We start from the raw sequence: 13,445 nt of genomic DNA on the forward strand, positions 1-13,445 counted from the left end.
ATTTTAGAGATTTTTGCACAATATTTTTGGAGATATGATCTAAGGAAGTTGGCCTTTTTGCAAACTCCTGAATTACATTCAAAACAGGTGACCTAGGGAAAATCGTCATAACTCTCTCTCTGAGGATCAGATTGAAATTTCATAAAAATGTGCAGAAAGAGGACGGACTGTAGTTTCTTGTATGTGTGTTTTAGATTCAAAGGTTGAAACAGTGACTCGTGGCACGTCGTACAAGTTCGCTCTACTGAACCAGTCTAAAAGAAAGTCACTGTGGGAGATTTCACATAACTCTTCCTTGGAGAATCCAATTTGGCTCAGACTTGTGGCATTGGAAAGAGGACGTAGAAGGCTACTACAGGTAGCAATTTCAGAACTGGATGATTCAAAATTACAGAGATACATCAGATTCAATATCAGGCTTCTATAAAGTGAAAAAAGGTGTGTAGTTTTTTTTTTAAATTTTTGTGTAAGCTTGGTTTAAAGGAATTCAAAGGGCATAGTAAAGCATTATTATCGGTAACTGATGCCCCGAGGAAAGAAAATGCAAACACCTAGTAAGGAACCTGAAAGCTCTAGCATGACTCATGAAGAAGAGGAAGAAATGCTACATGATATATCAAAATTACAAGAACAAGTGCAACAAATGTCACGCTCACAAAAGCTAACAGAAGCTAAGATAAGTGGCGTGGAATCTAAGATAAAGGGCATGGAAGCTAATATGGATGATTCAAAGACAGATTTGAAGAGAGACATGGCAGATTTGAAGATAGATTTGAAGACAGATATGGAAGAATTGAAGAAGTTGCTACAAGAAAGTGTCACTAATGGTGAAAAGGTAGTAAAGGAAACTCATGATGAGAACAAAAGAAATGTTAATCATGATTCCATAGACTCTAATGTTGGATCGAAGACTCACCATGTTCCAAAAATCGATATGAGGAAGTTTGATGGCAAGGATCCCGCCACATGGATATTACAGATGGAGCAATTCTTCGATCTCAATAATGTGCAAAACACACAAAAGGTACGTATGGCAACTTTATATTTGGAACCAAATCAGTTTGTATGGTATCAATGGCTTTGTTCTCGTAAACAATTTATCACTTGGGCAATTTTTACGGAAGAATTGATAGCACATTATGAGGATACAAAAAGCAACACTTTTTTTAGCCAATTGATAAGTCTCAAACAAAAGGGTTCAATAATGGAGCACATTGAGGAGTTCCAAAAATTGAACATAAGGGTAAAAGATATTCCAGAGGAGCATAGGATTGATGTGTTCATAGGGTCTTTAAAGGATAATATCCAACATGATGTGCGCCTTTGGGAACCTGATTCATTAGAGAAGGCATTCAGGTTAGCAAGAAAAATGGAAAGCAAAATTATGGCAACTAGGAAGCATACCATTCACAACTATAAAGACGGAAGTGTTGTTGCCCATAGTCTTCCACAACCTACAAGGTTGACACCACAACAATTGGAAGAAAAAAGAGCAAAAGGGCTTTGTTACAATTGTGATAGCAAATACACAAAAGGTCATAAGTGTGCTGAGAAGAAATTATTCTACATAGATTGTGAAGAGGAAGAAGAAAAGGAGCAAGAAAGGTCAAAAGAAGAGGATATATTCCAGGAACAAAGCCTAGATGAAGAACAAATAAATCCGACCATATCTTGTAATGCATTGGCGGGAATTACCACTCCTCAAACCATCAAGATAGAAGGACAAATCAAGAAGAAAAAGGTAATAGTGTTGATTGATTCAGGAAGCACCCACAATTTTATTCATTGTAGGGTAGCAAAAGAATTGAATTGCTTCCTATATCCAGCACCAGAGTGTCAAGTGATGATTGCAAATGGAGGAACAATAAATTGCTCTGGAAAGTGCCATAATATCAAGCTATCCATGGGAGAATATGTATTGACTAGCCCAATGCTTTCCATTCCAATGGGAGGTGCTGATGTTGTACTAGGAGTCCAATGGCTACAATCCTTGGGTACAATAGCTTTTAATTTTCAAGAACTTTTCATGAAATTTTCTGTGGAAGGAAAGGAAGTTGAATTAAGGGGTATTGCAGGGAAACCAGGAAAGATAATCAGCTCTAATGGTATGACAAAGCTTCTAAAAAAGGAGCAAAGAGGTGTAATTGCACAATTATGTTCGCTAGATGTTTCCACATTGGAATCATCTATTTCTCCAGATCTCCAAAAAGTCCTGGACAATCATTCCAAGGTATTTGAGACTCCCAAAGGTCTCCCACCTATGCGTGATCATGATCATGCTATTCATCTGATTCCAGGAAGTGTTCCTCCAAACATCAGGCCGTACAGATATCCCTATGTCCAAAAAAGTGAAATTGAACGTATGGTTGCAGAAATGCTAGAGGCTGGTATAATTCAACCGAGTCAAAGTTCTTTCTCTGCTCCAGTAGTATTGGTGCACAAGAAGGATGGATCATGGCGCATGTGTCCGGATTATAGGGAGCTCAACAAGCTCACTATTAAAGATAAGTTCCCCATTCCTGTCATTGATGAATTACTGGATGAATTGCATGGATCAATTTACTTCACCAAGTTGGATCTTCGTTCAGGATATCATCAAATCAGAATGAAGATTGAAGACATTCCGAAAACGGCATTTAGAACTCATGAGGGTCATTATGAATTTTTGGTCATGCCTTTTGGCCTTACCAATGCACCTTCAACATTTCAAGGTTTGATGAATTCAATTTTCAAACCATTCCTTAGAAAATTTGTGTTAGTATTTTTTGATGATATACTAATCTACAGCAAGTCTTGGAAGGATCATGTTGAACATGTTGACAGGGTGCTACAACTATTGGAGGAGAAACAATTATATGCAAAAAGATCCAAATGTTTCTTTGGAGTCCAGGAGGTGGAATATTTGGGTCATATTGTATCTCATGAAGGAGTTAAGGTAGACCCTAGCAAAATTAAAGCCATTAAGGAATGGAAAATCCCCACATCCATAAAGCATCTGCGAGGATTTCTTGGGTTGACAGGGTATTATCGCAAGTTTGTTAAGAATTATGGGAGAATAGCAGCACCTCTAACAACATTATTGAAGAAAGATGCATTTTCATGGACTCCGGAAGCAACAAAGGCCTTTGAACATCTTAAAGAGGCAATGTGCCAAGCACCGGTCTTAGCTACACCGGACTTCACAAAAACCTTTATTGTGGAATGTGATGCTTCAGGAAATGGAATTGGTGCTGTTCTAATGCAAGATGAAAGACCCATTGCTTTTGAAAGTCGTCCAATCAAGGGAAAGTTTTTAAGCAAAGCTATTTATGAGAAGGAAATGTTGGCAATACTCCATGCACTTAAGAAATGGCGACCCTACCTAATGGGAAGACACTTCAAGGTAAAAACGGATCATGATAGCCTTAAATACTTTTTAGAACAAAGATTATCCTCTGAAGAGCAACAAAAGTGGGTCACAAAGATGTTGGGTTATGACTTTGAAATCATCTACAAAAAAGGGAAGCAAAATGTGGTGGCAGATGCACTCTCAAGAAAGGATGAGGATGTGGAAGCATTGTTGTGCGCCATTTCTATTATCCAACCAGATTGGATAAACGAAGCAAGGGAGGAATGGAAGAATGACGAAGAAGTGTGGGCACTTATTCGAAAGCTACAACAAGATTCCAGTACGTCTGATACATTTAGCTGGAAAAATGATTCGTTATGGTACAAAGATCGCTTATACCTCTGTAAGAATTCCCAGCTAAAACAAAAGATTCTTATGGAATTGCACACTTCTCCCTTAGGAGGGCACTCAGGATTTTTAAAAACTTACCACAGGGTTAAGAAGGAATTTTTTTGGGATGGCCTTAAATCAGATATTCAAAAGTTTGTGGCGGAATGTTTGGTTTGCCAACAAAATAAAGTTGAAACAATTAAGACACCGGGTCTATTACAACCTTTATCCATTCCAAGCCAACGTTGGGAGGAGGTTTCAATGGATTTTATCACAGGTTTACCCAAGTCTGAGGGAAAGAGTGTCATCATGGTGGTAGTTGACAGACTTACCAAGTATGCACACTTTTGTGCATTATCACATCCATTTAAAGCCAGTACAGTTTCTACTGCATTTATGGAAACAATTCAAAAGCTACATGGAAACCCAAAGATTATTGTAAGTGACAGAGATCCCATTTTCACTGGAAATTTTTGGACAGAATTATTTTCTTGTCTTGGTACTCAGTTAGCTCATAGCTCATCTTATCATCCTCAATCTGATGGGCAAACTGAGATAGTAAACAAATGTTTGGAAGGATATCTTCGTTGCTTTGTATCTGATAAACAGACACAATGGGTCAAATGGTTGCCTCTGGCTGAATGGTGGTATAACACTTCCTTCCATACAGCAACAAAAATGACCCCATTTATGGCACTTTATGGGTATCAACCACCATCCATCACATCATATTTAAGAGAAAATTCTAAGGTTCAGGCAGTGGAACATCACATCGAACATCAACAACAAGTCCTCCAACTCTTAAAGGATAACCTCGTGTTGGCACAGAATAGAATGAAACAACAGGCAGATCAACATCGCAGTGAAAGAAGTTTTGATGTAGGTGATTGGGTATTCCTACGGCTACAACCATATAAGCAAATGTCCCTCAAGCAAGCTAAGAAGGATAATAAATTATCACCAAAGTATTATGGTCCGTACAAGGTGTTGCAAAAGATTGGTACTATGGCATACAAATTGGAGCTTCCTGCAGCTTCTCGATTGCACCCAGTTTTCCATGTTTCATGTTTAAAGAAGGTTATAGGCGACAAGCTCCCAGTTCAAACAATATTGCCAGAACTTGACGAGGAAGGAAAAATTATATTGGAACCGGAAGCAGTCACAGAAACAAGAACTCGACAGCTACGAAATCGATCAATTTCAGAGTATCTTATCAAGTGGAAGAACTTATCCGCTGAAGATTCCACATGGGAGGATGAGAATTTTATGCAGAAGTATCCAGAACTACTCAAGCGTTGAGGACAACACTTTTTTGAAGGAGAGGGGCATGTTGGGTCCCTATAATACTAGTGATTACCCCATTACTATTGTAGTTATACCCCTTATTTATATTGTTGTACCCATGTAGTGCCCATATTGTTACTATTGTGCCACATAGAATCCCTCTATTGTTATTGTTGTGCCCTACAATATTATTGTTAGGTCGGCTTTGATTGTATTGTGACCACTTAGACTCCTATATATAGAAAGGAGGTATTTTCATTTGTATCATCCAAGAATTGTTCATCTATGTAATGTAAAGGAGGTTGCCCCCTCGAAGAGGCTGAATTCTAAGGTGTGGATCTCTCTTTTCTATCTTTTTGTGAGCTGGTTTCATAACAATGACATTCTGATCTTCAGCCAGAGTTGGGAAGAGCACCTCCACCACATCCGACAGGTTCTCCAAACACTGCGGCAACACAAGCTATGTGCCAATTTGGAGAAATGCACTTTTGGCATGACCCAGGTTCAGTATCTGGGATACATCATTGATGAACAGGGGGTGCATGTCGATCCAGCCAAGATCCAAGTCATTCGGGATTGGCCCTCTCCAACCACTCTAACAGAGCTCCGCAGCTTTCTAGGTCTTGCCAACTTCTACCGCAGGTTTGTGTTGGGGTTTTCTCATATTTCTTGGCCCTTGAGTCAAGTCACCAAGGGAGGGGCGAAAGCAAAATTCTTTTGGTCTGAGTCTCAACAGAAGGCATTCATGGAGTTGAAGGATCGCCTCTGCACGGCACCAGTGCTCGCGTTACCAGATTTACAACAACCATGTGAGGTCGAGACAGATGCCTCTGACTATGCTATTGGGGCAATCCTTACTCAACATGGACATCCAGTGGCATATCACAGTGAAACACTTTCAGACACAGTCCGGAAGTACCCCACTTATGATAAAGAGATGTATTCCATTGTACAGGCCTGTCGACAATGGAAGCATTACATTTTGGGGAAGGAAACGGTCATCCACACAGACCACCGACCCCTGCAGTTCATACAGACCCAAGGGAAATTGCAGAATGATCGCCATCAGAAGTGGTCTACATACCTGCAACAGTTCCACTTGAATATCAAGTATAAGAAGGGCAGCACCAATAATGTTGCAGATTGTCTCAGTCGACCACCGATCATGGCGTTAACCACCGTGCTCAACTCTTGTGGGCACGAGACTTCTGATTGGCCACTTCTCTACAAAAGCGACCCAGAATTCGGCCACACATACCAGACACTCTTGGAGGGTTGGCATGTTCCAGATTTTCACCTTCAGGATGTCTTATTATGCCACCTCGGTCACCCTTGTGTTCCTTCAAGCGAGCGTGCCAAGATGATTTGGGAAGCCCACTACAGTCGGGCTACTGGGCATTTCGGGGTCGAGAAAATAGTGGCAGTTCTGCAAAATTATTTCTATTGGCCGAATCTTCGACAGGATGTTGGAAAGTACATCAGATCATGTACTGTCTGTGCCATTGCCAAACCAACCATTAAGAAGCACGGCCTCTATACCCCGTTGCCTACCCCAAGTTGACCTTGGGAATCCATCTCCATGGATTACATGTCAGGCCTTCCTTCCACGAAGCATGGAAATGACTGTGTTTTTGTGGTCGTCGACAGGTTCTCGAAGATGGCCATTATGGTGGCCTGCAAGAAGAATATCACAGCAGAAGCCACTGCTAAACTCTTCTTTGAACGAGTGTGGGTTCACTTTGGAATCCCACAGTCTATCATCTTAGATCGGGACAGTTGGTTTCTCAGCACATTTTGGTCCAGTCTCTGGTCAATGCTGGACACCAAACTCACGAAGTCCACAGCCTTCCATCCTCAAACTGATGGCCAGACAGAGGTTGTCAATAGGATGATTGTGCACATTCTGCGCATGTATAACTCAAAGCATCCACGCACATGGGACGAGAACCTCCCCTATGTTCAGCACAGCTACAACCGAGCTCTTCACAGCTCCACTGGCCTTAGCCCTTTTCAAGTGGGTTTGGGATTCCAGCCACTATGCCCCATTGATGTGGCCATGCCACTTGCAGCTACTCACATAAATTCAACTCATGTCCAGTCCGAAACAGATAAGGCCACCAGCTTCATCGAGCGCATCCAACACATTCGCCAGCAGGTCCATGACATTCTTGAGAAATCAAATGTCAAGTACAAGCAGCGACATGATCAACATCGGGTGCCACACAAGTTTCAGGTGGGCGACAAAGTCTGGTTGCATTTGCAAAAGGAACGCCTTACTGGAGCCTATCGGAAATTGAGACCACTCCGATATGGTCCTTACACCATTACTAAGGCTATGGGAGACAATGCATTTGAGCTCAGCATTCCCCCATTCCTTGGCCTGCACCCAGTGTTCAATGTGGACCGCCTTCGGCCATACTTTCCACCATTGCTAGACACATCCGACATTGCAGAACAGCTCAAACCCACAGAATTAAATCCAGATTGCATGGAACAAGCTGCAACTGATCGGATCATGGACACACAGATCAAGAACACTCGCCAACAGAATATCCAACTGTATCAAGTTGTCAAAGCAGGCCAACTCCTTCAGCAGGGCAAGTGGCTCACCAGGGAACAAGTTCAGCAAAAGTTTCCTCATCTCATGGAGGAGCTCAACGCAATGGGGACCATTGCTTCCTAAGGGGGGAGGAATGATCCAAGTGGATATTGGTGGCCACTTGCCAAGTCCACCTGGACCCCCACCATTGTTCTTCTCAGCATTTTCAGTTTCCTTAATTGTAGCACAACTTACTGTTTTTAGCAGTTTTTCGGGTCCTGAACTTCCGGAGCCGTTTTGAGGCCCTAAACGATGTTTTTTGGGGAATCCGGGGGCAACATGGGTCCATGGAATGGACTGATGTTTCCCATTCCAACAATGATAGTGCTCGGATAGATCTTTCTAACGAGCTATTGTATGTGTCAAACGGAGATCGTATGCCAAAGTTACGACCCCGGGAAGTTGATGTACCAACTTACCCCAAACGGGGCCCATAGTTTTGGCGTTTCATCTTCTAGGGTTAGGTTTTGGAATGTTAAGGGTTTTTCCACTGTTTCTCAACAATAAATAGGCCATCGAGCCTCATTGTAAGACAGTTCAGAGGCATGTAGCCCTCACATCTCTTCTCAGAGATAAGCTACCATCGCCCTAGCTGGTTTCTTTCCATTTCTGTTTGTAAGCATATTTCGGTATTTTCCATTAATGAAATGAAGTATTATTTCCGCTGCATCTCTGTGTTTATGGTTATCTCTGTAATCTATTGCGTTGCTGTCTAAATCCGGATCATCACACCCACAAAATTAAATCTAGATTGCATGGAACAAGCTACAACTAATCGGATCATGGATACACAGATCAAGACCACTCGCCAACAGAATATCCAACTATATCGAGTTGTCAAACTAGGCCAACTCCTTCACCAGGAACTCAACGCAATAGGGACCATTGCTTCCTAAGGGGGGAGGAATGATCCAGGTGGATATCGGTGGCCACCTGCCAAGTCCACCTGGACCCCCACCATTGTTTCTCTCAGCATTTTCAGTTTCCTTAATTGTAGCACAACTTACTATTTTTAGCAGTTTTTCGGGTCCTGAACTTCCGGAGCCGTTTTGAGGCCCTAAACGACGATTTTTGGGAAATCTGGGGCAACATGGGTCCATGGATCGATGTTGCCTCCCAAAGTGGCAATGCTCGGATAGATCTTTCTAACGAGCTATTGTACGCGTCAAACGGAGATCGTATGCCAAAGTTATGACCCCGGGAAGTTGGTGTACCAATTTACCCAAACGGGGCCCACAGTTTGGCGTTTCATCTTCTAGGTTTAGGTTTTGGAATGTTAAGGGTTTTCCATTGTTTCTCAACAATAAATAGGCCTTCGAGCCTCATTGTAACACAGTTCAGAGGCATGTAGCCACCACATCTCTCCTCAGAGATAAGCTACCATTGTCCTAGCTAGTTTAGTTCCATTACCGTTTGTAAGCATATTTCAGTATTTTACATTAATGAAATGAAGTATTATTTCCGCTGCATATCTGTGTTTATGGTTATCTCTGTAATTTGTTGCATTCCTGTTTAAGTCCGGATCAGTTAACATTCCAAAACCTAAACCTAGAAGATGAAACGCCAAACTGTGGGCCCCGTTTGGGTAAATTGGTACACCAACTTCCCGGGGTCGTAACTTTGGCATACGATCTCCGTTTGACGCGTACAATAGCTCGTTAGAAAGATCTATCCGAGCACTGCCACTTTGGGAGGCAACATCGGTCCATGTACCCATGTTGCCCCAGATTTCCCAAAAAATGTCGTTTATGGCCTCAAAACGGCTCCGGAAGTTCAGGACCCGAAACATTGCTAAAAATAGTAAGTTGTGCTACAATTAAGGAAACTGAAAATGCTGAGAGAAACAATGGTGGGGGTCCAGGTGGACTTGGCAGGTGGCCACCAATATTGATCCAGACTTAAACAAGAACGCAACAAATTACAGAGATAACCATAAACACAGATATGCAGCGGAAATAATACTTCATTTCATTAATGTAAAATACTGAAATATGCTTACAAACGGTAATGGAAATAAACTAGCTAGGGTGATGGTAGCTTATCTCTGAGGAGAGATGTGGTGGCTACATGCCTCTAAACTGTGTTACAATGAGGCTTGAAGGCCTATTTATTGTTGAGAAACAGTGGAAAACCCTTAACATTCCAAAACCTAAACCTAGAAGATGAAACGCCAAACTGTGGGCCCCGTTTGGGTAAATTGGTACACCAACTTCCCGGGGTCGTAACTTTGGCATACGATCTCCGTTTGACGCGTACAATAGCTCGTTAGAAAGATCTATCCGAGCACTGCCACTTTGGGAGGCAACATCGGTCCATGGACCCATGTTGCCCCAGATTTCCCAAAAAATGTCGTTTATGGCCTCAAAACGGCTCCGGAAGTTCAGGACCCGAAACATTGCTAAAAATAGTAAGTTGTGCTACAATTAAGGAAACTGAAAATGCTGAGAGAAACAATGGTGGGGGTCCAGGTGGACTTGGCAGGTGGCCACCAATATTGATCCAGACTTAAACAAGAACGCAACAAATTACAGAGATAACCATAAACACAGATATGCAGCGGAAATAATACTTCATTTCATTAATGTAAAATACTGAAATATGCTTACAAACGGTAATGGAACTAAACTAGCTAGGGTGATGGTAGCTTATCTCTGAGGAGAGATGTGGTGGCTACATGCCTCTAAACTGTGTTACAATGAGGCTTGAAGGCCTATTTATTGTTGAGAAACAGTGGAAAACCCTTAACATTCCAAAACCTAAACCTAGAAGATGAAACGCCAAACTGTGGGCCCCGTTTGGGTAAATTGGTACACCAACTTCCCGGGGTCGTAACTTTGGCATACGATCTCCGTTTGACGCGTACAATAGCTCGTTAGAAAGATCTATCCAAGCACTGGCACTTTGGGAGGCAACATCAATCCATGGACCCATGTTGCCCCAAATTTCCCAAAAAACGTCGTTTAGGGCCTCAAAACGGCTCCGGAAGTTCAGGACCCGAAAAACTGCTAAAAATAGTAAGTTGTGCTACAATTAAGGAAACTGAAAATGATGAGAGAAACAATGGTGGGGGTCCAGGTGGACTTGGCAGGTGGCCACCAATATCCACCTGGATCAGTTTTAAAAACGAAAGAGAGGTTTTTGTTCTAGACAGAATGGAATACAAAAACCTCCTTCAATTTCGTAAAATATTTCATGGATGAGAAGATAAAGGCTATGTCCCACATGCCAATTTTCAAGGATCCTAAACCTAAAAACAAGGAAACATGTTCCCTAATTTCTAGGGTTTGTCATCAGCAGTAAGGTGACAACGTGGGAGGCTTCATCAAATTCGACTTCATGAGTTTGTAGCTGTCAAAGAATTCTTTCAATGTTTAGATAAGGTTGTTGTAATCATAATAAGGAGTTACACTCCTAATTTTATTAGGACTCTAGCACTGCTAGTTAGCTGTCATTTGTATTTAATAGTTTGTTTTATGGTTAGAATAGGTGTCACTCATAGCAAATTCGAATTCTCTTGATGAGGGATGAGGGAATCCACATTGTAAATGCTTTATATAGAGCAAGAGGTCGAATTAGCAAAGGGTTGGAGACTTTTTGGCTCAATTGCTGCTCTATGTGCAAACTGTGTATATTTTTAACCTAATGCAGAATTTCTACTTAGACAACTCAAGATTCATGAATAGTTCTTGTATGTTCTTGTTTTGATGGAATCTTCCAATACTTATATTGCAGTGGTGTTTACTTATGATACTCAGAATTCATCAATGATGCTCTGATTTCCTTCATAGATAAACTAACTATGTTTCACTGTTTTATATTTGTATTTCTGCACTTGAACTCCATAATGCCTTGACTTCCAAGCTAGGTAGAATGTTTTGGCTTCACTACTCAGGATTCAAAGACAGTTTTTAATGTCCTATTGTCTCATGGCTTTCCTCTTTCACTTACTTGCAGTGGTACGAATACATGTTACTTAGAACTCATCAATGATGCTCTAACTTCCTTCATGTATTTATAAATTGTGTTTCCTTGCATTGTATCTTTATTTTGTTGATATATAAAAACTCTCTATGCCCTGACTTCATGTTAAGCTGATCTTGCTGTGGTACTCAAACATACTTTGACTCTATAGCCCAATGGTAGCCAACCTTCTTCTTTCAACCTATAAACATATACAATCACAAACCATAGAGTTAGCCATCTATCTTATTCTTTAATCAAAACCATTAACCCTTTGAGAGAGCCCTCTTAGGCTGAGGAGGCTAGGCCTTCGCTAAAAGATTGGTTTGAAATAGTTACACTGAGATAGTCTAATCAGTAGCCTATCAAGGTCCTATTTTGGTGATAACAGCTTCTGCAACTAGGAGGATGATGCTAGATCAGACAACTGGGTTGTAATCCTCTCTTACATTACTATTAATAAAGTTCTTTGAGTTTTCCTCCATATGATCTCGTATTTGTGAATCTTATTGTTTATACATGCAATTGTATGGTCAATGTGTTTCTGATTCCGCATTGTTTATGATGTTTTAGATAGAGATGCTTTGATAGTTTGTTGTTACTTTGACTCTACAGGTACTCTTTGAAGCAGGACAAGTAGGAGAGGAGTGGCAAATTCTATCAAGGAAAGAAGAAATCAAGCTAGGATCAAAGCGGAAGATCCAAGTTGGTCCTCTTTTCTTCTCTTCCATCTATCACACTTAAAGGAACTCTTGAAAAGCTTTCATTGTTTATTTCTAAGATAGCTACCCGTCTTAGTGGGACTAGCAGTTCGAATCGACACTAGCTTTCCTTGAAACAAAGAGGAGGACTTAACGCAGAGGAGGAAGGAACCTCCGACTGTGACCTCTGACTTATCGCATCAGAGGTAAGCCTTTGCCCAATGACGGGACCTCGGGCTAATGCGATATGCGACTACGATGATTGGCATATCGACGTCGGCGATGCCACGAGGTAAGGGAAGGACCCTCGGGGTTGTGCGACATGCGATTGCGATATATCGCATTGCATCATCGCATCTTAGCGATATAAATGGGTGATAACATGTGACTTGCGATTACCAAACCTGACGGATTTTATAAAGGCAATTTATAAATTTTGAGTTCCAATAAAAGGGTATTTGTCAAGTTTTCTGTGTATTAGCGGATTTTGATAGAAAATCCGAAATATAAAGGAAAATGCCTCGAAGTGATAAAGCCGTACCCAAAAGGAATTTTAGAAGCGTCCCTATATTATTTGAGTTTTGTAAGCGGGATTTTGGGCAGGCCATAGGTGGTAAGTGGTATTGGGCTGGCTCCGCCCGAAACCATACACTAGCCGACACATGGCATGCCTGAGGAGAGAGAAAACCACTTTTTCAGGCGGATAACCTCCGTGCACATAAGCCACCTGAAACGGACTATTAGGCATTGGATCAGTGACCACACAAATCAACAGTGGGCTTACAATAGCCATAAAAGGTGGACCTGAAAGGGTTTATAGGTGCGATTTCATGGAATTTGAAGTCTGGGACTTCATGCCCGATAGTGTATTTTCCTGTAACTCTCTGTATATTGGATTTTTCTCCATTTTCGGCTTTTTACCTGGAAAATGCCCCCGATCCCTTTGTAACAACTCCTGCTCATCATGTCACGCAACAAGTAGGCATTTTTGGCCGACAATGATGCATTTGAAGCCACAGAGCCACAAAGCCATATGCTCAGTCAAACTTACAAGGAGCAGAGAATGCACAAAGCTACAGATGGAAGATTATATGTAGAGAAAATGGCTGGGGAAGATGGAGAGCCAAAAAAATGCCTCAAAGAGAGCCAGAGAGCCAATTGACGAGGGGGAGAGCAAGGCTAA

This window comes from Pinus tabuliformis, chromosome 3_2 (assembly GCF_031772625.1).
Source record: "Pinus tabuliformis cultivar Carrire ecotype Pingquan chromosome 3_2, CPIR1, whole genome shotgun sequence".
Classification (NCBI taxonomy): Eukaryota; Viridiplantae; Streptophyta; class Pinopsida; order Pinales; family Pinaceae; genus Pinus; species Pinus tabuliformis.